The 7,750-nt window shown below is 43.8% G+C and overlaps 1 pseudogene; it reads left to right on the top strand.

Moving 5' to 3' along the window:
• Positions 1 to 4,931: 4,931 nt before the first annotated feature.
• On the top strand, positions 4,932 to 5,276 carry LOC100962711 (annotated as a pseudogene).
• Positions 5,277 to 7,750: the final 2,474 nt, after the last annotated feature.

Genomic DNA, 7,750 nt, shown 5'->3' on the forward strand with positions numbered 1-7,750 from the left:
CCTGTAGTCCCAGCTACTTGGGAGGCTGAGGCAAGAGAATCGCTTAAGCCCAAGAGTTTGAGGTTGCTGTGAGCTGTGACACCACAGCACTCTATCCAGGGCAACAGCTTGAGACTCTGTCTCAAAAAATAAATAAATAATAAAAATAGCCAGGCGGTGTGTTGGGCACCTGGAGGTTGCTGTGAGCTGTGACACCATGGTACTTTACCACAGGCGCCTGTAGTCCCAGCTACTCGGGAGACTGAGATAAGAGAATCACTTAAACCCAAGAGTCTGAGGTTGCTGAGGGGTAAGATCCCATGACACTCTACCGAGGGTGACAAAGTGAGACTGTCTCAAACAAAACCAAGGGAATGAATAAACAAATTGTTGTTTACTCATACACTGAAACAATACTCAACAATGAAAAGGACCAAACTTCAGATACCTGCAACAACATGGATAAATCTCAAAAACATACTTAGTGAAAAAAGCTTTACACAAAAGAGTACATATTTACTTATTTTATTTTTTATTTATTTATTTTTTTTGAGACAGAGCCTCAAGCTGTTGCCCTGGGTAGAGGGCATGGCTTGGCAACACAGCTCATAGTAACCTCCAACTCCTGGGCTTAAGCGATTCTCTTGCTGGGACTACAGGTGCCTGCCACAATGCCCGGCTATTTTTTGGTTGTAGCTGTCATTGTTGTTTGTTGGGCCCGGGCTGGATTCGAACCCTCCAGCTCAGGCGTATGTGGCCACAGGCACCAAGCCTGCTTATTTTATTTTTACTTATTTATTTTTTTGAGACAGAGTCTCATTATGTCACCCTTGGTAGAGTGCTGTGCTGTCACAGCTCATAGCAACCTCAAATTCTTGGGCTTAAAAGATTCTCTTGCCTCAGCCTCCCAGGTAGCTGGGACTACAGGCATCCGCCACAATACCTAGGTATTTTTTGTTGCAGTTGTCATTGTTGTTTAGCTGGCCCAGCCAGGCCGTGTTTCAACCCTCCAGCCTTGGTGTATGTGGCTGGCGCTGTAACCACTGTGCTACAGGCACAGAGCTGACAAAAGAGTACATATTATATGGTTCCATTTATATGAGAATCTTTTTTTTAAAAAGCAATGCTGTTTACCAAATGCTAACATATTCTTTTTTTTTGGCTGGGGCTGGGTATGAACCCGCCACCTCTGGAATATGGGGCCAGTGCCCTACTCCTTTGAACCACAGGCACCACTCCTTATATGAGATTCTAATACAGGAGTTCTAAGAAATGCTATTAAGAGATAAAAATTGATGTGCCAATCAGTTGCATATGCGAAATTCACATTTAAAAAAAATACATGTGCATATATGTCTTTATATGCCTGCAATATCACTGAAAAGATTATAAAGAAATTTTTTTTTTTTTTGGAGATAGGAGCCTCAAGCTGTCCCCCTGGGTAGAATGCCATGGCATCACAGCTTACAGCAACGTCCAACTCCTGGGCTCAGCGAGTCTCCTGTCTCAGCCTTTCCAGTACTGGGACCACAGGCGTCCGCCACAAGACCTGGCTATTTTTTGGTTGCAGCCGTCATTGTTGTTTGGCGGGCCCAGGCTGGATTCGAACCTGCCACCTTGACGCTTTAGCCACTTGAGCCACAAGCACCGAGCCTATAAGGAAACTTTTAGCTCACAGCAACCTCAAGGTCTTGGGCTTGAGCAATCCTCTTGCCTCAGCCTCCTGAGTAGCTGGGGCTATAGGCATGTCTGCCTACCGAGTTTTTATTTTCTCCTTTTTAAACTTTTTTGTTTGGGATTCATTGAGGGTACAAAGAATTAGGTTACACTGATTGCATTTGTTTTGTTTTGTTTTGTTTTTTTTGAGACAGAGCCTCAAGCTATCCCCCTGGGTAGAGTGCCATGGCATCACAGCTCACAGCAACCTCCAACTCCTGGGCTCAAGCGAGTCTCCTGCCTCAGCCTCCCAAGTAGCTGGGACCACAGGCGCCCGCCACAACGCCCGGCTATTTTTTGGTTGCAGCCGTCATTGTTGTTTGGCGGGCCCGGGCTGAGGACTCGAACCCGCCACTTTAGGTGTATGTGGCTGGTGCCCTAGCTGCTTGAGCCACAGGCACCGAGCCACTGATTGCATTTGTTAAAGTACCTCTTATAATTGTGTCCCACCTGCAAGATGTGTGCCATACACTGTGACTGGCTAGTTTTTCTATTTTTAGGGTCTTGCTCTTACTCAGGCTGGTCTCCACCTCCTGAGCTCAGGCAATCCACCCACAGTAGCCTCTTAGAGTGCTTAGGTTACAGGTGTGAGCCACCTGCCTGGCCTGAGATTTTACTTTTTGGTTGTCATACTATATACATTAATAATATATTTAACCAATAACAACAAATTTGTAAGCCCTACAGAACAAATCAAAATGAAAATATGTCAAAAATGTAAAGTATTGGGCCAGGTGTAGTGGCTCACGCCTGTAATCCTAGCAGTCTTGGAGGCTGAGACCAGTGGATCATGGGAGTTTGAGACCAGCCTAAGCAAGAGCAAGACCCTGTCTAAAATAGCTGGGCATGGTGGCAGGTGCCCAGCTATTTAGTCTCAGCTACTCAGGAGGCTGAAGCAAGAGAATCACCTGAGCCCAAGAGTTTGAGGTTGCTATGAGATATGACACCGTGGCAATCTACCGAGGGTGACAAAGTGAGACTCTGTCTCAAAAAAATAAATAAAGGCTTGGTACCTATAGCACAGTGGTTATGGCGCCAGCCAGAGGCTGGTGGGTTTGAGACTGGCTCGGGCCAACTAAACAACAATGACAACGGCAACAAAAAAATATAGCTAGGCATTGTGGGCGCCTGTAGTCCCAGCTACTTGCTGGAGGCTGAGGCAAGAGAATCTCTTTTTTTTTGAGACAGAGCCTCAAGCTGTCCCCCTGGGTAGAGTGCTGTGGCATACAGCTCACAGCAACCTCCAAATCCTAGGCTCAAGCGAGTCTCCTGCCTCAGCCTCCCAAGTAGCTGGGACTACAGGTGCCCATCACAATGCCCGGCTGTTTTTTGGGGGGTGGGGGTTGCAGCCTTCATTGTTGTTTTGGCGGGCCTGGGCTGGGTTCAAACCCGCCACCTTAGGTGTATGTGGCTGGCGCCTTAGCCACTTGAGCCACGCCAAGAGAATCTCTTCAACCGAAGAGTTTGAGGTTGCTGTGAGTTGTGATGCTACAGCACTCTATGGAGGGCAACAGTGAGACTCTGTCTCAAAAATGAATGAATAAAAATAAATAAATAAGTAAATTGTATTTTTTTAAAGTTTTTACATTCGCAGTTGGAAGAAAAGGATTAAAAGTAAAAAAGAGTTTTAAATGTTTGTAATGTTAGTATGTATATAATTTTTCTTGTATTTCTTTAATTTATATCATATCTAGTCTTACCTACTCTTTGACTAGGGAAATTTAGTGAAAACATCTTTCCTTATCTATGAGCAGGAAATACGACCCTAAGCTTTGCGTTCAAAGGTAAGGGAACCTCACTCTGAAGTGGAAATGGAAACAGTTTGGAGACAGAAAAAAGAGCAGATTCTCAAGGAACCAAAGAAGAAGGATGTTGTCCTAAAAATACATCAGGATGTGGTGGCTGGGATCTGGCATTCTGAACTTTTAATTTTTAAGTCTCAGTGTTCAGGCAGCTATTTGACAAGGCAAACAGAAGCATATGGGACCAGGTCCCTGGAAACCAGCTGGTGGAGCTGGAAAAAAGAAGGCCATGGATGCAGGAAGGCGGGGCAGGCACTTTGAAATACTAGCACAGTAGTGAGTTCTGTCCCCAGACTGTGTGCAGAAGGCCTGATCTCCAATTAGAGGCAGCCAGCCGGGCCAAACCCTCTAGGTTGACTTCCCTCATGTGCCAAAAGAATGCAGGCAGCTCAGATGCCCTTTTAGTTTGTGCTGGGTGGACAGAGTGCTGGACAGGAATCCAATGGTTCAGGCTTTGAGCCTTGGCCTTCTGGCCTATTTCTCTCAAAGCTGCTATTTGCCCAAGCCAGTAAATGAATATGGTATTTGCCTTGCCTAGTCTCTAAAGAGTCAAGATCAACAAACAAATCCTAATATGGTAACCTGTTTAGAAGAACGTCTTTGTTTAAAAAAATTATGTTTTCCATAGAACATATCATCAATCATCATAACTCTATTTGGCATATTTTCATGCATTTGTTTTATGGTTCCTTCCCAATTGGAATGTCCAGGAACAGTCACTGCTGTTTTCTCAAAGCTCAGAAGAGTACTTAGCCCAAACAATTGCTCAGATCTTTGTTGAATTACAAAAAAAAATTTATTGCCAAAAAATTGTCACTAAAAGATCAAATAGTAAAGTTCAAAGGTAAAATTGAAGAATCCTTACCCATATCACCACCTAATTCTACTCCCCTAAAATATCCATTGCAACAGGGCTTCCCAACCTTTTTGGCACCAGCAACTAGTTTCATGGAAGACGATTTTTCCACAAACAGGGTGGGGGTGGGAATGGCAGATGTTGGCATAGGGTAGGGTGGGGTGGAGGTGGTGAGGGGTGGGTGGGCACTAGATTCCCCCGCAGAGCACACACGCTAGATCCCTTATGCTCAGTTTACTGTAGGGTTTGTGCTCCTGTGAGTACCTAATGCCCCTGCTGATGTGACAGGAGGTGGAGCTCAGGCAGTGATGCAAGCTCTGGAGAGCAGCTGTAAATACAAATGAAGCCTCACTCCCTCACCTCCTGCTATGCAGCAGTTTCTATCTGCAGCCTGGAGGTTGGGGACCGCGGCTTTACATTTTTGTATACAATATTAATCCTAGAACAAGCTGTTTTATTTACTTCTGTGTATCCTAAGCAGCGTACAATGGCTGGCACCCATTGAAGTATTAGATAACAACTATTTGAAAACATTGAATGAGTTATAAGCAGCCTTATGGTTGGAGTAAGCCTTCAAGATGGCGCCTAAAGACAAGAAGCCCAAGAGGTCATCCTGGAAATTTAATTTGGACCTTACTTATCCAGTAGAAGCTGAAAGTTTTGATTCTAGAAATTTTGAGCAGTTTCCAAAGTCAATGGAAAAACTGGAAATCTTGGGAATGTTGTTCACATTGAACACCAAAAATAAAGTCACAGTTGTTTCTAAGCAATAGCTCTCTAAAAGGTACTTGAAATACTTTACCTAGAAATACCTTAAGAAGAACAATCTTCATGATTGGCTTCATCGAGTGGTTGCGTCTGATATGGAGACTTACAAACTTCGTTACTTGCAGATTAGTCAAGATGAGGATGGATCCGTCTGAGGACTAGGTGAAGCCTTTTCTTACAGGGCTTTGCTTGCTGATAACACAAATGAAGCATACACAACAAAGAAACGTCTAAAAGTGGGCTTTTAGTTTATCAGTGAATAAAATCATTGCACTAAAAAAAAAAGGTTGGGGTAAGGTGACTTTAAAAAATGGTTGGCATCCATAGTTTATATCCCCCAAACAAGTTACAGTGAGTTCATTGAGTTAGGCATTCATTTATGCCTTTCAAGTACCCAGAAGCACACCTGACCGCTCTACCATTTATTTATTTATTGAGCACTTACACAATTACCCAACACATATTGTGGAGAGGAATCTGATTCTCCAGCCTGCTATAATATTTCTCACTTCCTTGAATAAGACTCCCCACCCTATTAAATTGGCCCAATGCCTTCCTACCAAAGCATGCTGCCTCAGCGCAGAAACTCCATTCCAAGGAGCTATCTCTATGCCTCTTGGATCCCGGCCAGACAGACAGATCACCAGACTCTCCCATGTGCCAACAGACATACACACATGCACATCTGGATGGGCTACTGCCCAGTTAGAACCCCGGAAAGATAGTTATCTGTCAACATCTTGCTATGAGGATGTCTCAGGAAACTTATCTGAGTGCCAGCTTCTCTGTAGAAAAGGCAGTCAAAACCAGAAGTGAGCAATTCAGCCACACTGAAAATACATTATCGCAGCCCTAGGCAGAAATGTGGCAATTTATAGCTGTTCCAGCACAATCACTAAGTGAAATCACATTTTGCACAAGACTTCCAAAACATAATCATATGAAAATTATTTTTATTGCCTTGAAGCATAGTAAAAGCAGTTTGTCCCAAGTGTAAGAAATAGTAAGACTAGCCTACCATAGTATTTCTGTTGAGAAGCAGGGCGGGCAAGGTGGCTCACACCTGTAATCCCAGAACTCTGGGAGGCTGAGGCAGGTGGATTGCCTGAGCTCACAAGTTTGAGACCAGCCTGAGCAAGAGTGAGATCCTATCTCTAAAAATAGCTGGGTGTGGTGGCAGGCACCTGCAATCCCAGCTATTTGGGAGGCTAAGGCAAGAGAATCGCTTGAACCCAAGAGTTTGAGGTTGCTGTGAGCTATGACACCAGGCCATTCTACTGAGGGTGACAAAATGAGACTATCAAAAAAAAAAAAAAAAAAGAGAGAGAGAGAGAGAAGCAAAAATACATACAGCAAAGTGGTTGTTTTTTATTTTACTTTATTTTATTTAATTATCAATAAAACGATGTACTAAGCATGGAAGAGTGACTTATGGTGCATTTCTTGATAATCAATTTATTGAGTCAACAAAACTAAATCAAACTTCTTCGAATTCACCTTCACAGTAGTAAAACTTCTTAGCAGGCTTGGTACCCGTTTAGGCTCCAATTCATTCGTTCTCTTCTTGACTTCTGCTTATGTTCAGACCAGGTCTTCTACCTTCCAGAAGTCAAGCAAAATCTTCCAATCTTGCATTATGCTGGCCTCAAGCGCAGAACCCCCTGCTGGGTTCTCATGACTGAAGGTAAGAGGAATGGAGATAAGGGAGAACGAGTAGGAACAGGTGGCCCTAGCTTGTAGCCCCTATTCTAAGTACCCAAAAAAGTTGGGTTAAAAGTTGCAGGATAATTCTCTGAGCACTTTGCACTCCTCTGCCCTTGGTGTGAGAGGCTCCTTTCTCCAATCTTTGAGTGTCTGCTTTCTCATCATTCAGGTTTCAGATCCTGACTATCCTATTTCATGTTGCCCCTCTCCTGTTGCTCTGCGTCATAATACCTGGTCTTCTTTTCTTCACACTTCACCATTTGAAATTCTTTTATTTTTAAAAATTATTTATTTTTTCCTAAGGGTTCTTGCTGTGCTGCCCAAGCTAGACTCAAACTTCTGGGCTTGAGTAATCCTCCCGCTTGTGTAATCCATCTCAGCCTCCAAAGTATCTAGAACTATGGGTATATGCCACAGTATTTGGCTTAAAATTATATTGCAGTATGTATTTAATTATTGTCTGTCCTTCTCAGTAAGACCCAAGCAAATATCTTTGCTGCATCAGTTACCACAGTATCCCAGAACCTCACATGGTGCCTGGCACACAGAAGGCTTTTTATACATACTTATTTATAATTGAGTAAATAAGGCAGGTGATAAATGGCAGGCAATAATGATTAAGAGTATTAAGAGCAGGCTTAGCACCTGTGGCTCAAGTGGCTAAGGTGCCAGCCACATACACTTAAAGTGGCGGGTTTGAATCCAGCCCAGGCCCCCAAACAAGAATAATGGCTGCAACCAAAAAATAGCCGGGCATTGTGGCAGGCGCCTGTGATCCCAGCTACTTGGGAGGCTGAAGCAGGAGACTCGCTTGAGCCCAGGAGTTGGAGGTTGCTATGTGCTGTGATGCCATGTAACTCTACCCAGGGGGATAGCTTGAGGCTCTGTCTCAAAAAAAAAGAGTATTAAGAGCAAAGGCAAACAA

The sequence above is a fragment of the Otolemur garnettii genome, unplaced genomic scaffold (genome assembly GCF_000181295.1).
Source record: "Otolemur garnettii isolate 467f Iridium unplaced genomic scaffold, OtoGar3 scaffold00001, whole genome shotgun sequence".
NCBI lineage: Eukaryota > Metazoa > Chordata > Mammalia > Primates > Galagidae > Otolemur > Otolemur garnettii.